Source organism: Muscardinus avellanarius (assembly GCF_963383645.1).
Source record: "Muscardinus avellanarius genome assembly, chromosome: 2".
NCBI classification, from domain to species: Eukaryota; Metazoa; Chordata; class Mammalia; order Rodentia; family Gliridae; genus Muscardinus; species Muscardinus avellanarius.
In genome coordinates this window covers 26,101,650-26,114,767 of record NC_137787.1, presented here as the reverse complement: position 1 = coordinate 26,114,767, position 13,118 = coordinate 26,101,650, and positions in this window count along the sequence as shown.

The window sequence follows — 13,118 nt, the reverse complement described above, 5'->3', positions numbered from 1 at the left end:
ACATAAGTCAATATACAAGGATAGACAAGTAGACCATGGAACAGAATCCAGAGCAGAGTCACATATACATTCAGCATTGATGGATGACAAATGCAAAACTAGAGTACTGGGAAAGAATGTGCCTTCAATACCTGGTGCTGGGTTAACTGGCTATTCAAACGAGTGTGGGCAAGAACAAAATCATGCCGTTCGCAAGAAGATGGAAAGACCTGGAGAACACTATGTTAAGTGAGATCAGCCAAGCACAGAAAGATATACTTTCGGCATATCTCTAATATGCCGAAAGTAGGGAATATTAGGGATACCAGAGGGATTCCATATAATGGAAGGGAAACCTCAGCAAAGCTAGAAAGGAATGGTAGGAGAGGAAGAAGGCTGAGGTCGATAAATGGAGGAGCTACATTTGAATATGCGTTTAAGTGTGAAGGTAGCATGGTCAACCTGTGCACTCATTGTTGGGAGGGGATACGGGGAAGCGGGGTGGGGGAGGGCACCAAGATCTGTATGGATGTATGCCACTGTCAATATGATCCACATAAAAAAAGTTCACCTTGTGCAAAAAAAAAGGAGTGTGTGCTGTTCTAAAATTTCCTTTCCACTTTCCAGTACATTTTATAAGTCCTACCATATTTCAATGTATAGATGTAACTCATTTTTAATAGCTACATGCTATAGTTAAGTACAGAATGGCTCCTGAAAATCTCATCAATTAGTGTTTGGAGATGATGTAATTGAGTCCCGAGGGTTGTATCCTAGCAGGGGGTAAATCCATGTTAATGGATCTATCTGGGTGGTGGTGGTCCAGGTCGTAGGTTGTGCCTATAGAAGGTGGGTTTGTGGGGGTGTAGCCTTGGGATTATAATGTGGTCCCTCCTCCCCTGGGCTTCTGCTCTTGCTTCTGGCCTCCATGATGTGAGAAGAGCAAAACCTTGTGCCCTCCCTTTTTCCAATGTCTGCTGTGATATTCTGAGATCCAAGGTCCCCAGCCCCATAGGGACTGAACTCAGAAAACTTGAACCAATAAATCTTCCTTCCTCTCAGTTCTGTGGTCAAGTCTTTAGATTATAGCTGTGGAAATACTGATTAATACACTACATAACAGTTCACATGTATGACTTTATCTCAACTATTCATTTGTATTGATTAATGCCTAGTTTTCTCACATTCCCCCCCCTCCCCACCCAGAGAAACTTTGGAATATGTCTATATAGAGAGCGCTGGATCAAAGGGTATAAAATCTAAAGTTATTGACATTTTCATCTCAAAAGACCTAGCCAAATATGAAGTATGTTCTTTCCAAGAATGTATTAAAGTGCCCAGTCAGTAACATAAATGACAGATGTTGCATATTTGTTCAACTTTTATTATGCAAAACTCACAAAGGGCTTTGTAAACAAGTTTAATCACATTAACCACCAATAAGTTAGAGTAGAAGAATCACTAGGGCTGCAGAGACAAAGGTCAGGGCTGATAGCAAACAGTGTGAGCCATCTCTCAGCTTCATGCAAAAGTGGCCTTAGGGTACAAATGGTGAAAACATAGAAATACCTTTCTAGCAAAGCAGAAGGCTGCAGAACCAGAAGCCAGACTTGGGCCAGAGGAGAATGCTAGCCCATGAGGCACTATGCTGATTACAAGTGAAATGTTCTCAATTTCTATGCTGATTAAATTATACCCAATTGCCAGAGATGAACTAAATTGTGTCATCAAGGAATTCTGTAGTATTGAATGTTATGTGGTATTTAAGTAAGTGGGTCATCTGCTGGGGTTCAGAAATCTCATTAAAGCTTTGCACTGAAATGGTATTTTTGTAACTGGCTTGGTCTTTTATTACACCCAAGCCATTCAGCTAGAGCTGTCTTCCTTGAATAAAATGACTCTTTCTCAAACTATACAAATCCTTTTCCTTATCTCTCAAGGTTCATCTCAAGTTCCATTCTCTCCCTGAATACTCCTCTTGAAAGCTCACTGCATATTGAGAAAACTCTTCTTCAAATTCAGGGTGGCACTTTGTCTACTGCGATTTTGTAGTGCTCTCTCTTTGTTTCATGTCTACTCCTATCCTGCCTGAATATTTAATTTCTCACAATATACTATAAGAGAAAAATTAGATGGCAACCTAATCTTGCACTTTCTATGCGCCAGGCACCTAAATGTCATATTTAGTATTCGCAGTTCCTTGCTATGATATACAAAATTTATCAAATGTGAACATATAATTACAGATACAGTATATGCCTTACTTTATCACACAGCTGTTTAAGTGGAACATTGAAATTCAAACTCAAAGTAATTTTATTTCAGTCATTCATTGCCATATCTTCCCCAAAATAGCTTCATATACATTTTGTGTTATAGAAATTGTACTTGGGCCAAGTATAGTGATACACACCTAATATCTCAGTACTTGGAAGATTGAGACAAGAGGATCACAGATTTGAGACCAGCTGCAGCAATTTATCAAGACTCTCAGCAACCTAGTGAGACCCTGTTTCAAAGCCCAAATAAATAAGATAGGACTGGGGATGAAGCTTAGGTGTAGAATGTCCCTGGGTTCAATCCCTAGTATGAAAAGAGAAAAAGAAGGAAGGAAGGAAGGGAGGGAAGGAAGTTGTATTTGGGTATTTGAATGTGTCTATCACTAAAATTAAAGAAAAGCTTATGGGTCCAGGGGTTAGAAACTAGAACTCCAATCTTGGTTTCATTTTCTGAACACTCATCTATTACATTTTATGAGGAATACCACACAGAATCAATGCAATTATTGAGGCATCTGTCAATATTATCATTGGTCCTGGGTCTCAGTAAATTCCATATCCGTGGATTCAACCAACTTCAGATTGAAAATATTCAGAAAAAAAGAAAATCGTGTCCATACTGAACATCCACAGACTTTTTTTCTTGTGATTATTCCATGAACAATATAGTACAGCAACTATTTACATAGCATTCTTACTTTAGTGTATGTTATAAATAGTCTAGAGATTATTTAAAGTATACAAGAGGACATGTATAAGTTACATGCAAATGATACATATTTTATAATGGACTTGTGTGTATGTATGTGGGTTTCAGTATCTATAGGACACTGGAACCAATATGCAATAGATAACAATGGATGGCTGTACATTAAAACAGTGTTCAGAAATGTTCAGAAATAGTGTGACAAGGTACTCACTCAGACTTTAGAGCAAAGAGAATCTGAGTTTGAAGGTAGAATCTGCCACTCCTTAGCCACACTAATATTAGCAAGTTATTTAATTTCTCTAAGCCATATGTCCTCAGCTACAAAATATATTAATAATTACTGTCTTACTGGATAGTTAAAAGGATTAAATGAAGCTATATACTTAAAAATTTTTTGTCTTTTTTGTTTTGTTGTTATTGTTTCTGTTTTTTGGTACTGGGGATTGAACCCAGTGTATGTAAAGTTTTTAGCATATTGCTGGCCCATAGTGAATGCTTCACACAACTATCATTTGTTTCCATCTTCTGTAGGTCCTAAAAAGTAGATATTTGTGTTATAAGTACACAAATAATTGTATATAAAGATAGAAACTTATTAAACCAACCCAAATCTCTGGAGAGTAAAAAAATATATTATTTTAATTTCCTTTAGTCTTGATGTGCAAATATTAGTGGGTCCAAAACAGAGACTTACTAGGTGATAATATAATTCATAGCTGTGCACCCAAAAATATTCTAGAAGTTTATTTATTGATTGATTGACTGATTGTGGTACTGGGGATGGAATGTAGGGTTATTGTACCTCTGAGATATACCCCCAACCATACTTCATTCTTTTATTTTGAAACAGGGTCTCACTAAGTTGCAGAGGTTTGCTTGGAACCCTCAATCCTCCTGTATCAACCTCCCTAGTACTGGGATTACAAGCATGTGCTGCCATGCCTGACTTTTTTGGAAGTTTGTTTTGTTTTGTTTTGTCTCTTTATTTTTGAAACAGGGTCTCACTGAGTCACGAAAGGCCTCGCTAAGTAGCTGAGGCTGTCTGTGAACCATGATCCTCCGGTTTCTGCCTCCTGAATGCTGGGATTACAAGTATGAACCACCACGCCCGGCCTGGAAGGTTTTTATTTTTTTTTTTAAAGAAATCTTTTCTTGGGCTGATTACAAAATAATTTCATCTTATCTCAATTATTTGCTTTTGTTTTACCATAACATCTAGTAAAATATGAATATATAAAGAGACATGTGGAATCCAGGAATCCAGTCATAAGAAGACACACACGTTTAAATTCCTATATATTAGCTGAATTACTAAAAAAAAAAAAAATACGATTACCTTTATTTATTTTCTCACTTTCTTCAGAGTCTAAACAATGAATATAAAACTAGTCAGGCATGGTAGTGCATGATTATAAGTCCAGTACTTGGGAGGTTGATACAGGAGGATTGCGGGTTCAAAGACAGCCTCAACAACTTAGTGAGACCCTCTGAAAATTATTGAGACTCTTGTTTCTAATAAGAAATGAAATGAGACTGCGGAAATAGCTGAGGTATAATGCCTCTGGGTTCAATCTCCAGTGCCACACAAAAAAACTAAACAGATCTAGAGTCTGTAGAACTGATTCAGGTAAAAATAATAAGCATTGATTTTATTTCTCCTAAGGAAAATGTTAAAAAAGTATCTTTAAATTTTTTTTTAGCGCATTGCAGCCATACATCTTAATGGGGTATAGGATGGTAGAAACATACATACACACATCACCCTATTCCCTCCCCCTCCCCCTTTCTCAAGTTTGGCTTACTGATTAACTTTGATATACTTATGAATGTATATCATGTACATTAGGGAATTTCCCTCTTTCCTCCCTCCCAGCCTCCTCAGTTAGATCACCTTATTTGCTCATTTATGGTTCTCCTTCCTCGTCCAGAGTTTTCTCCCTAGCTTCTGCATATTAGGGAGAGCATCTGACTGACTTTTTACTTTTTGTGACTGACTAATCTCACTTAGCATAATGTTCTCCAGTTCCATCCATTTTCCTGCAAATGATGTAATTTGTTCTTCTTTATGGCTGAGTAAAATTCCATTGTGTACATATCCCATAGTTTTGTAATCCATTAATCTGTTGATGGACATCTTGGCTGGTTCCATAGTTTGCCTATGTATGTGTGGCATTGAGTTTTGAACCCAGGGGCATTCTACCTCTGAGCTACATCCCCATCCCTATTATTTGATTCTTGTTTTGAATCAAGGTCTCACTAGATTAATGAGAGTCTCACTATTTGCTCTGAGGCTGTCCTCCATCAAACCAGCAATTCTCCCATCTCAGCCTTCCAAGTACTGGGATTACAAGCATGATCTAGCTATAAAACTTTACTTTTATATATGATCCTATATGATTAGTATATTCTGTGGTAGTGCTATAGAGATCTATAATTGAAGCTGTCAGAGCTTTTTTATATGACATATTATAGGCCTTTTTATGATGAGAACATATACCCCAAATTTTAAAATTTATTTAAACAAATTCAAAGTATCTAAAGGATTCATATTCAAATGAGTTAAATCTCATCCCCCAGAAAAGTTTGCAAGAACCTCATCTGAATTCTATCCTATCAAGTTAAGCATTGCTATTTCAGGGAAAAAAAAAAAAAAAAAAAACAGCAGGAGTTAAATTTGTTGTTCATTAACATGAAGGGAAATTTCTTGCCCCATTTAACTAATATCTTGGTTGGTACAGTGTGACAAACAAATTTTAGTTGTGAAATCTATTATACCTGCTTTAAATTGCATCTCCATATAGCCAGAGGCTCAATACTTGCTTAAATTCAATTTAAGTTGCCAGGGGCTGTTAATGGGTAGGATTTCTATTTATTCTCTTAATTGTTCTTCATGTAAATGATCACTGATGATGAAATCTTATGTTTACTACATTTCCACATAATCAGAAGGTCTAAATAATTTTTCCCCTTCGGTATAATGATATGGAATTAAAGGCCCATAAAAGTCTTTAGAGATGTATTTTTTGTCTTCATCTGTATCACATTTAATTTCAATGTAAATAATTCCACTTGAGCTTTGACAGCATTAACACAACATGAAAACAATAAATAACATTGAAACGCATATTTGCTAAATCCATAGTAGACTCTTAATAAAAATATACATATATGCTGATGAATTCTCATAATTTATTTCTAGTAATAGAATGCCCCTTGGAAACTTTTAAAATTCCGAGTGTTCTGTCTCAAGTATAGCTTTATGGTTATGTGTGTGACCTGACATTGAAATTTCATTCTCCAATTGGTTACTGAGTTTATAATAGCCACAGGAAAATGCATACAATCAGCAGGAACAGAAAACATAATGTTCCTCTATACCTATAATTTCCAGCAGAGGTCTCTAGCGAGCAACTAAAGTTATGGAAATAAGGGATATATGTTCAGTAATTTAAATAGAAATTTTAACTCTTCAGTTTTATGTGAGCCCTTTCTTTTTCACCCACGCCCCTTTCTCTTTTGATGTCTGTGCTCCTTCATCAGATAAAAGGCTGTCTAAAAAACTGATCAGAAGTAGACACAAGAGAACAGGTTAATCCCAAGTGCACCGGTGTAATGTGTCACAAAACAGACAATGTAATTATCTCAGCAGCCTGTTTAACCAGCTAATTCGGCAGCTTTGCATACCAGGGGTGAGCTCATCTGTTCACTCTCTTGCCAGCCAGGACTTTTCACCGAGATCACTACAGTTTTACAAAAGCTTATAAAAGCCTGAGGATTGAGTGTTTCATTGAATGTGGTTTAACAGCTTTTTTCAATCTTTTATTTATAGGGAAGCAACAGACTAATAAAGAGAAGAAAATGCAGATCAGTACTGTACAATACCTCCAAATGAAGGCAATGATATGTACCATATCTGCTCACTGAAAATCAAATAACTCTCTCTTGACTAGAAATCTCTGGAGACATGGTAAAAGACTTAACAGAAATGTGATTTTGATGGCAAAGACTTCTAAGCCTTAGTTTTCTTTTCTTAGAAGTAAATCTATCAAACACATTCTGCTAACACCAACACTATTTGGGGAATTGCTGTGGGCTTTAGAATCCTACTGACCTGGACTTGAGTTGTGGTTCTACTTTTTCATCTGCTGATCTTGGGCAGATTATTCCCATAATTTCTTAATCTTGAAAAGGTGGATAATTCCCACAACATTTCACAGTTGCCGAGGGGCATAAATCATGTCAGGGAAATGCTTGCCACAAAAGGATAGCTAAATATGTAGTAGCTGTTTTAGTATAAGAGTTACGCAAAATCACATGTGATTATACATATATTCACAGATAAATATGTAGATACATACATAGAGATACACATATACACACATACTATATGTGTGTATGTGTGTGTGTATTCATACCTATTAACCAAAATTTCAGGAAACATCCATGTATTAGCACAAATCTTTTCATTAGAAATGGCTAAGGAAAATGACTTTTCTGACCACATTAACACCACCACATCACATACAGCCTAGCAGCTAGCACAGTGTCTCATGTGATCAATAATATCTGTTGAATGAAATAAATATAAAAGACTAAGGGAAGAAAAATACTGCAGGGTTTATAGAGTCAATCAAAATACTGATAGTATTTTAAGTGATGGGGATTTGCTGTTTGATATTTACAGCCAATTTAACCTCCTCCTCCTCCTCCTCCTCCTCCTCCTCCTTCTTCTTCTTTTCTACTCCTTCTTCTTCTTCTTGCAATACTAAGGATGTAACCCAGGAACATTCTAACTCCAAGCTACACCCCCAGCCCTGGTTTTTTATTCTTTATTTTGAAACAGGATCTCACTGAGTTGCAAAGGGCCTCACTACGTAGCTGAGGCTGTCTGCTAATTGCAATCCTCCTGTCTCAGCCTCCCAAATGCTGGGATTAAAATAAAGCACCACCATGCCCAGCTAGCAAATATAACTTCTAATCCAATGGACAGTAACTTCTGTTGTCTAACAACTTGGTTATATCTGGAATGTCATATATATCGTCATTTAGTTTGATGTCAATAATGGCAGAAGAATAAACAAGAATAGACAAGAATAAAGTCTTGAAGAGAAAAACAAATGTTAGAATTTATTGTAAAATCAATAGAAAATCTACTACTTTACTAACATAGGGAGAAATGCACAAATGAATTATGTCTGAGGTATAAAATTCTCAAAGAGATGATATGGAAGAACTCCATAAGGTTCTTCAAAAGACCAGGAATGTAATTACCATATCAGCCAGTCATACCACTTCTCAGTATTTACCGAAAGTATTAATATCATCATACTATTGTACTAATTCATGCAAATTCATGTTTATATCAGCACAATTCAAAATAGCCAAGTTATGGAGCCAATGTAGGTGTCTCTCAACATACGAATGGAAACAAAAAGTGGTATTGGTACACAATGGAGTAAATAATGGCCATAAAGAAGAACATAATTATGTCACTTTCAGAAAAATGGGTGGAAGTAGAGAACATCACACTAAGGGGAATAAGCCAGATCCAGAAAACCAAGGGTGTTATGTTTTCTCTAATATGTGGAGGCTACAAAAAATAGAATAGGAAAGGATCTCATAAAAATGAGAAGAGAGACCAAATGGAGTCGAGAAAGAGGATTAGAAATGAAAATGGAAGAAAAAGAGAAAATAGGAAATTAAGTAGAGTACTTTATGTTATGTGCATGTACAAATATAAAAAATTATAAGGCATGAATAATTTTTAAAAAGAAAAGGAAAAAAAGAAAAAAACTCCATAGCCAAGGAGGTAGCCAGGAAAGGCTGAAAGGGAAGCCAACATACCATCTCCCAAACTCATGGCAGGTTAACCTAGGCCTTCAACAGCAAGTTTGAAAGCAGAGGAAGACAGCAAGCCTGCCTTCAGCTTTCACTCTACTTTGCAAAGAGACTTATCAAAATGAAACTTAAATATGCCTCTCTCTTATAACCTTCTTTATCCTTGCTCTGCTTAAGTCATCTCTGACACCAATTTACATCCAAGTAGATAGACTTCCTCTGACCACTCCACCAAGATTATTTTATTGCCCTTTATCTTTCTGTTTTGATACTAGGGATTGGACCCAGAAGCAATTTACCTCCACACTATACCTTCATTCCTTTTTCTTATTTAATTGTGGAATAGGGTCTGGTTAAGTTGCTGAGCCTGGCTTACCTGTCAGGATGTCTTTCCTCTCCCACCTTGTGTGTGTGGTACCTGGGATTGAACTCGGGCCTCACATGTGCCAGGCAGCACTCTAGCACTGGACTACACCCGTCCCTCATCAGTTTGTGTAAGGCTTGCTTCCTTTCACTACTTCCTTCAGGTCTCTACTTATACATTATCTCCTTACACAGGTGTTTTTTGGCCATCCTTTCTAAAACAGCAACCCATTTATACTCTGCCTTTTAATGCTGCTTTTTGATTATTTTTCATACCATTTACCTGGACCTCCACTTTGTATTATTTATTTCCTTATGTGTTTATTGTCTCCCACTCTGCTGGAATGTTAGCTCAGTGATGCCAGATATTTATTTAATTCCCTGGTCTACCACAGTGCTTGGAAAGGTCCCCAGCACACAGCAGATGCTCGGTACATGTATTTGTGAATGGATGGTAGGATAGGTCAGTAGCCAAATGTCTGTGTTTCCACTGCATGTTGTTAAATTCTAGTTTCATATTGAACAGTCATTGTGACTTTTCATGGCCTGCTGCCATACTTAGCCTGTCAACTCCCTAAGTAGTGTAGGGCCCAGATCTATTTTATCTGACAATAATGCCTGGCATCATGTGTCACTTGAGAAAATAGGTGTCTAAAAAACAAGAATTTAAAAAGTGAACAAAAAGAAAAGAACAAATAGAAAACTTTTGAAGTATTTTCTAATTGAGAATTATTTTTAAATGATATTTTCCAAAATTCAACACTTCAAGATAACAAAACTTCTGTGATGTAAAAAAAAAGTTGTTGAGTAATAAATCTCTTTCTCTCTTAGCCATTAATGAAAAGTACTAGACACTGATTTTATCTTGTGAAATTTTCAATATAACACTGGCAGGGTGCCATTATTATTATTCCTAACTTATAGGTGGGGAAACTGAAAAAAAAATAATTGTTAAGCATCTTGCCCAGAATCACACAGCTAATAAGTGCTAGGATTTGAATCCTAGTCCTATTAACAGTTCTCTTTAGAACTCCTTCAATATCTACCATTCAGAGTGAACTTCTCATATTTCAAATTTTATTTTCTCCATTACTTTGTATCACTAATACCACTTCCTACTGCCTTTGTCTGAAAATAAGTTAATATCACTAAATTAAAAAACTAAATGTTACAAAGTTTCATCTGGATTCTTGAGTACTTAAATTTTACATGACAGTGATTAAGAAAAAACATAGAAACAAAAAAGAAAATTTTCATCTCTACTGCTTAACTAGTTAGACTCATGTTCTGATTAGAAGTAGAGAGAGAGAAAAAGTAGAGAACACTGAGAATCAAATGTAGTCTACTCATGAAGTAACAGAAAAATATTTTGATAAATTGAAAAATGAAATGACTAGCCAGGCGTGGTGGTGCACATTTGTAATCCTAGCATTTGGGAGGCAGAGACCGGAGGCTCTCGATGCGCAGACAGCCTCAACTACTTAGTGAGGCCCTTCACAATTTAGTGAGATCCTGTTTCAAAATAAAGAAGAAAAAATAGGGCAGGGCATGTAGCTCAGAGGTCGAATGCCCTTGGGTTCCATTCTCAGTCAGACCCACAAAAAAAAAAAAATAAATAAAAAGAAGTGACTAATGACCAAGAGTAGAGTTGGTATGTGCTGTAAGCTTTGCAGAAAAGGAGGAGAATGTAAGCGATTTATGCTACTGGGAAAGGAACTTTGGTGAAAGGGAGATGTTTAAAGAAAATATTTAAGAAAATTTTAATGTATTACTTAATCCCACTTTTAATGTTATCAAGGAAAAGGAAAGATTCACATCATATTTTGAGATTTGAGAGGATTAGAATTTTTTAAATACCATGCTAATTAGGGTACACTTGGATCATTTAGCCCTAACTTTTATATACATGCTGTCATGGCTTGAGTTAGAGAGTATCCCCTGAACAGCTCATGTATTAATGTTCAGAATTGATATAATTGATTCATGAGAGTTATAATGTCATCACTGGATAAACCCATCATAATGGGTTTACTGGGTGGTAACATAGGTGGGTGAGGTGTGGCTAGAGGAGGTGGGTTCTTAGAGGTGTGGCCTTGGGTGTGGCCTACGATTATGTCTTTGAATCACCTTGCTTGCTCTTTCCCACTTCTGGCCTCCATGGGCCGAGAGCAGAGGGTTTGTTCTCTCCTTTCTGCCTCTTGCCAAACATGCCCTGAGTTCTGCTGTTAAATCCAGCCTCACAAAAAACAAACCTCTGAAATCTCCAGAACTGTAAGCAAATAAGTCTTCCTTTCTCTAAGCTGCATGGTCAGTTGTTTAGGATCACAGCAGTGAGAAACCTGACTAAGACACACATGCTGAAGTATGTATCATGTATATACAGGTATATGCATGTATAAACAAGTATGTATTTTGAGAACCAGCCCATGTGGTTTGTTTCTATTAATCAGCAAAGTACCAATGTTTAAGGATGACTTCCTGTTTGTTTGAAAACTATATTAGATTCAAGGCTATCACTAAAAGTAATACTGTCACTTACTCAAGATCTAAAATCTTTTTTTTTTTTTAAGAGGGTGATAATGCAGTGGAGGTACAATTACCAGAAAGAGAGTTGAATCTAACATGCATAATGCAGTGGAGGTACAATTACCAGAAAGAGAGTTGAATCTAACATGCATGGGGGACATCATGGCAGTAAGAATCATCTACCCTGTTGGAGTTTGGAAATTAAAATAGTCTACCTAGAGAATAAAGGTAGAAGTAAGGAGATAAAGATTGAGAATGGCAGCCTTAGAAAAAGTTCACACTGGCAGGTGATTACCACCTAATTTTCTATCTACAATTTCTATGGTCCTATATTTAAACCAAACCCAACCCCAAACTCTTGTTCTATATCTTTCCATATTTAAAAGAAATGTAAGAAACTTTAGATCCAAAGCTCACTAGAGAAAAACCAAAATTGCTTCTGGTCCTCTTCTGCCTTCGTATTTTGGGAACCATTTTTTCTTCTTCTTTGTGTTCCATTTCTCTGAAAACCAGCTTTTTCCTCTGTACTCATGTTCTGCCATAATTACAATCACCAATGCATTCAGATTCCTTAAATGGAACATATATTCAGGCAAAGGTTAAGAAAATGTCAATACTAAACATAATTATAGCCAATGCCTTTTTTTCCATAGATTAATCTCCAAGCATTAGACTTATTTTGGATTTGGGTTCCTGAGTAATTTTTTTAGAAAAGGACTCCAACTTTACTCTCACTTTTGAACATGCCTTTATTACTGACCCAAGATTTTCCTAGTTTATTTTTCATAAATTTCTTGGATGTTACAGCTCCCAGATTTTAGATTACAGACCATCTTGCCTTATTCTTTCTTGTCACATCACTCAACTCACCAGGGAAGTGAGAAGAGCTAGCCAGAACATCCTGCTAGTGTAGCAGGATGTAGGACAAGCATGGCATATGACATCATGGCTTGAGGAGTGTTATAGACATGGACCCTGAGAACCATTAAGTCATTGATGAAGAGTAGATCTGCACCAAAAGAGTAGATCTCAACCAAAAAGGACTCAAGTGACAGAATTTAAGTCAGCAGGCTGAGATCAACTATAGTCACATATGCAAGGTAGGCATGGTTAAACAGTGTAAAGACAGTCAGAGATCCAAATTAATATTATGATGGGCAGTATGGACTACTAGAGTCTGAGTCAAGGAATATAAATATTTATTTTAACTTTATCTGTTTTTAAAATTATTTTTATTTTATTTCTGCAAAATCTTTGGGTTGAATCCAGGCCCTCATGAATGTTAGACAAGTGCTCTACCACTGAACTATACCCTCAAAACCAAAACTTCTCCTTTTATGTGATTGTGGGGTTTGAACCTAGGACCTTGGACATGCAAGGCAAGAACCCCTTAGTGGTATAAATAATTTTTACTACTTTACATA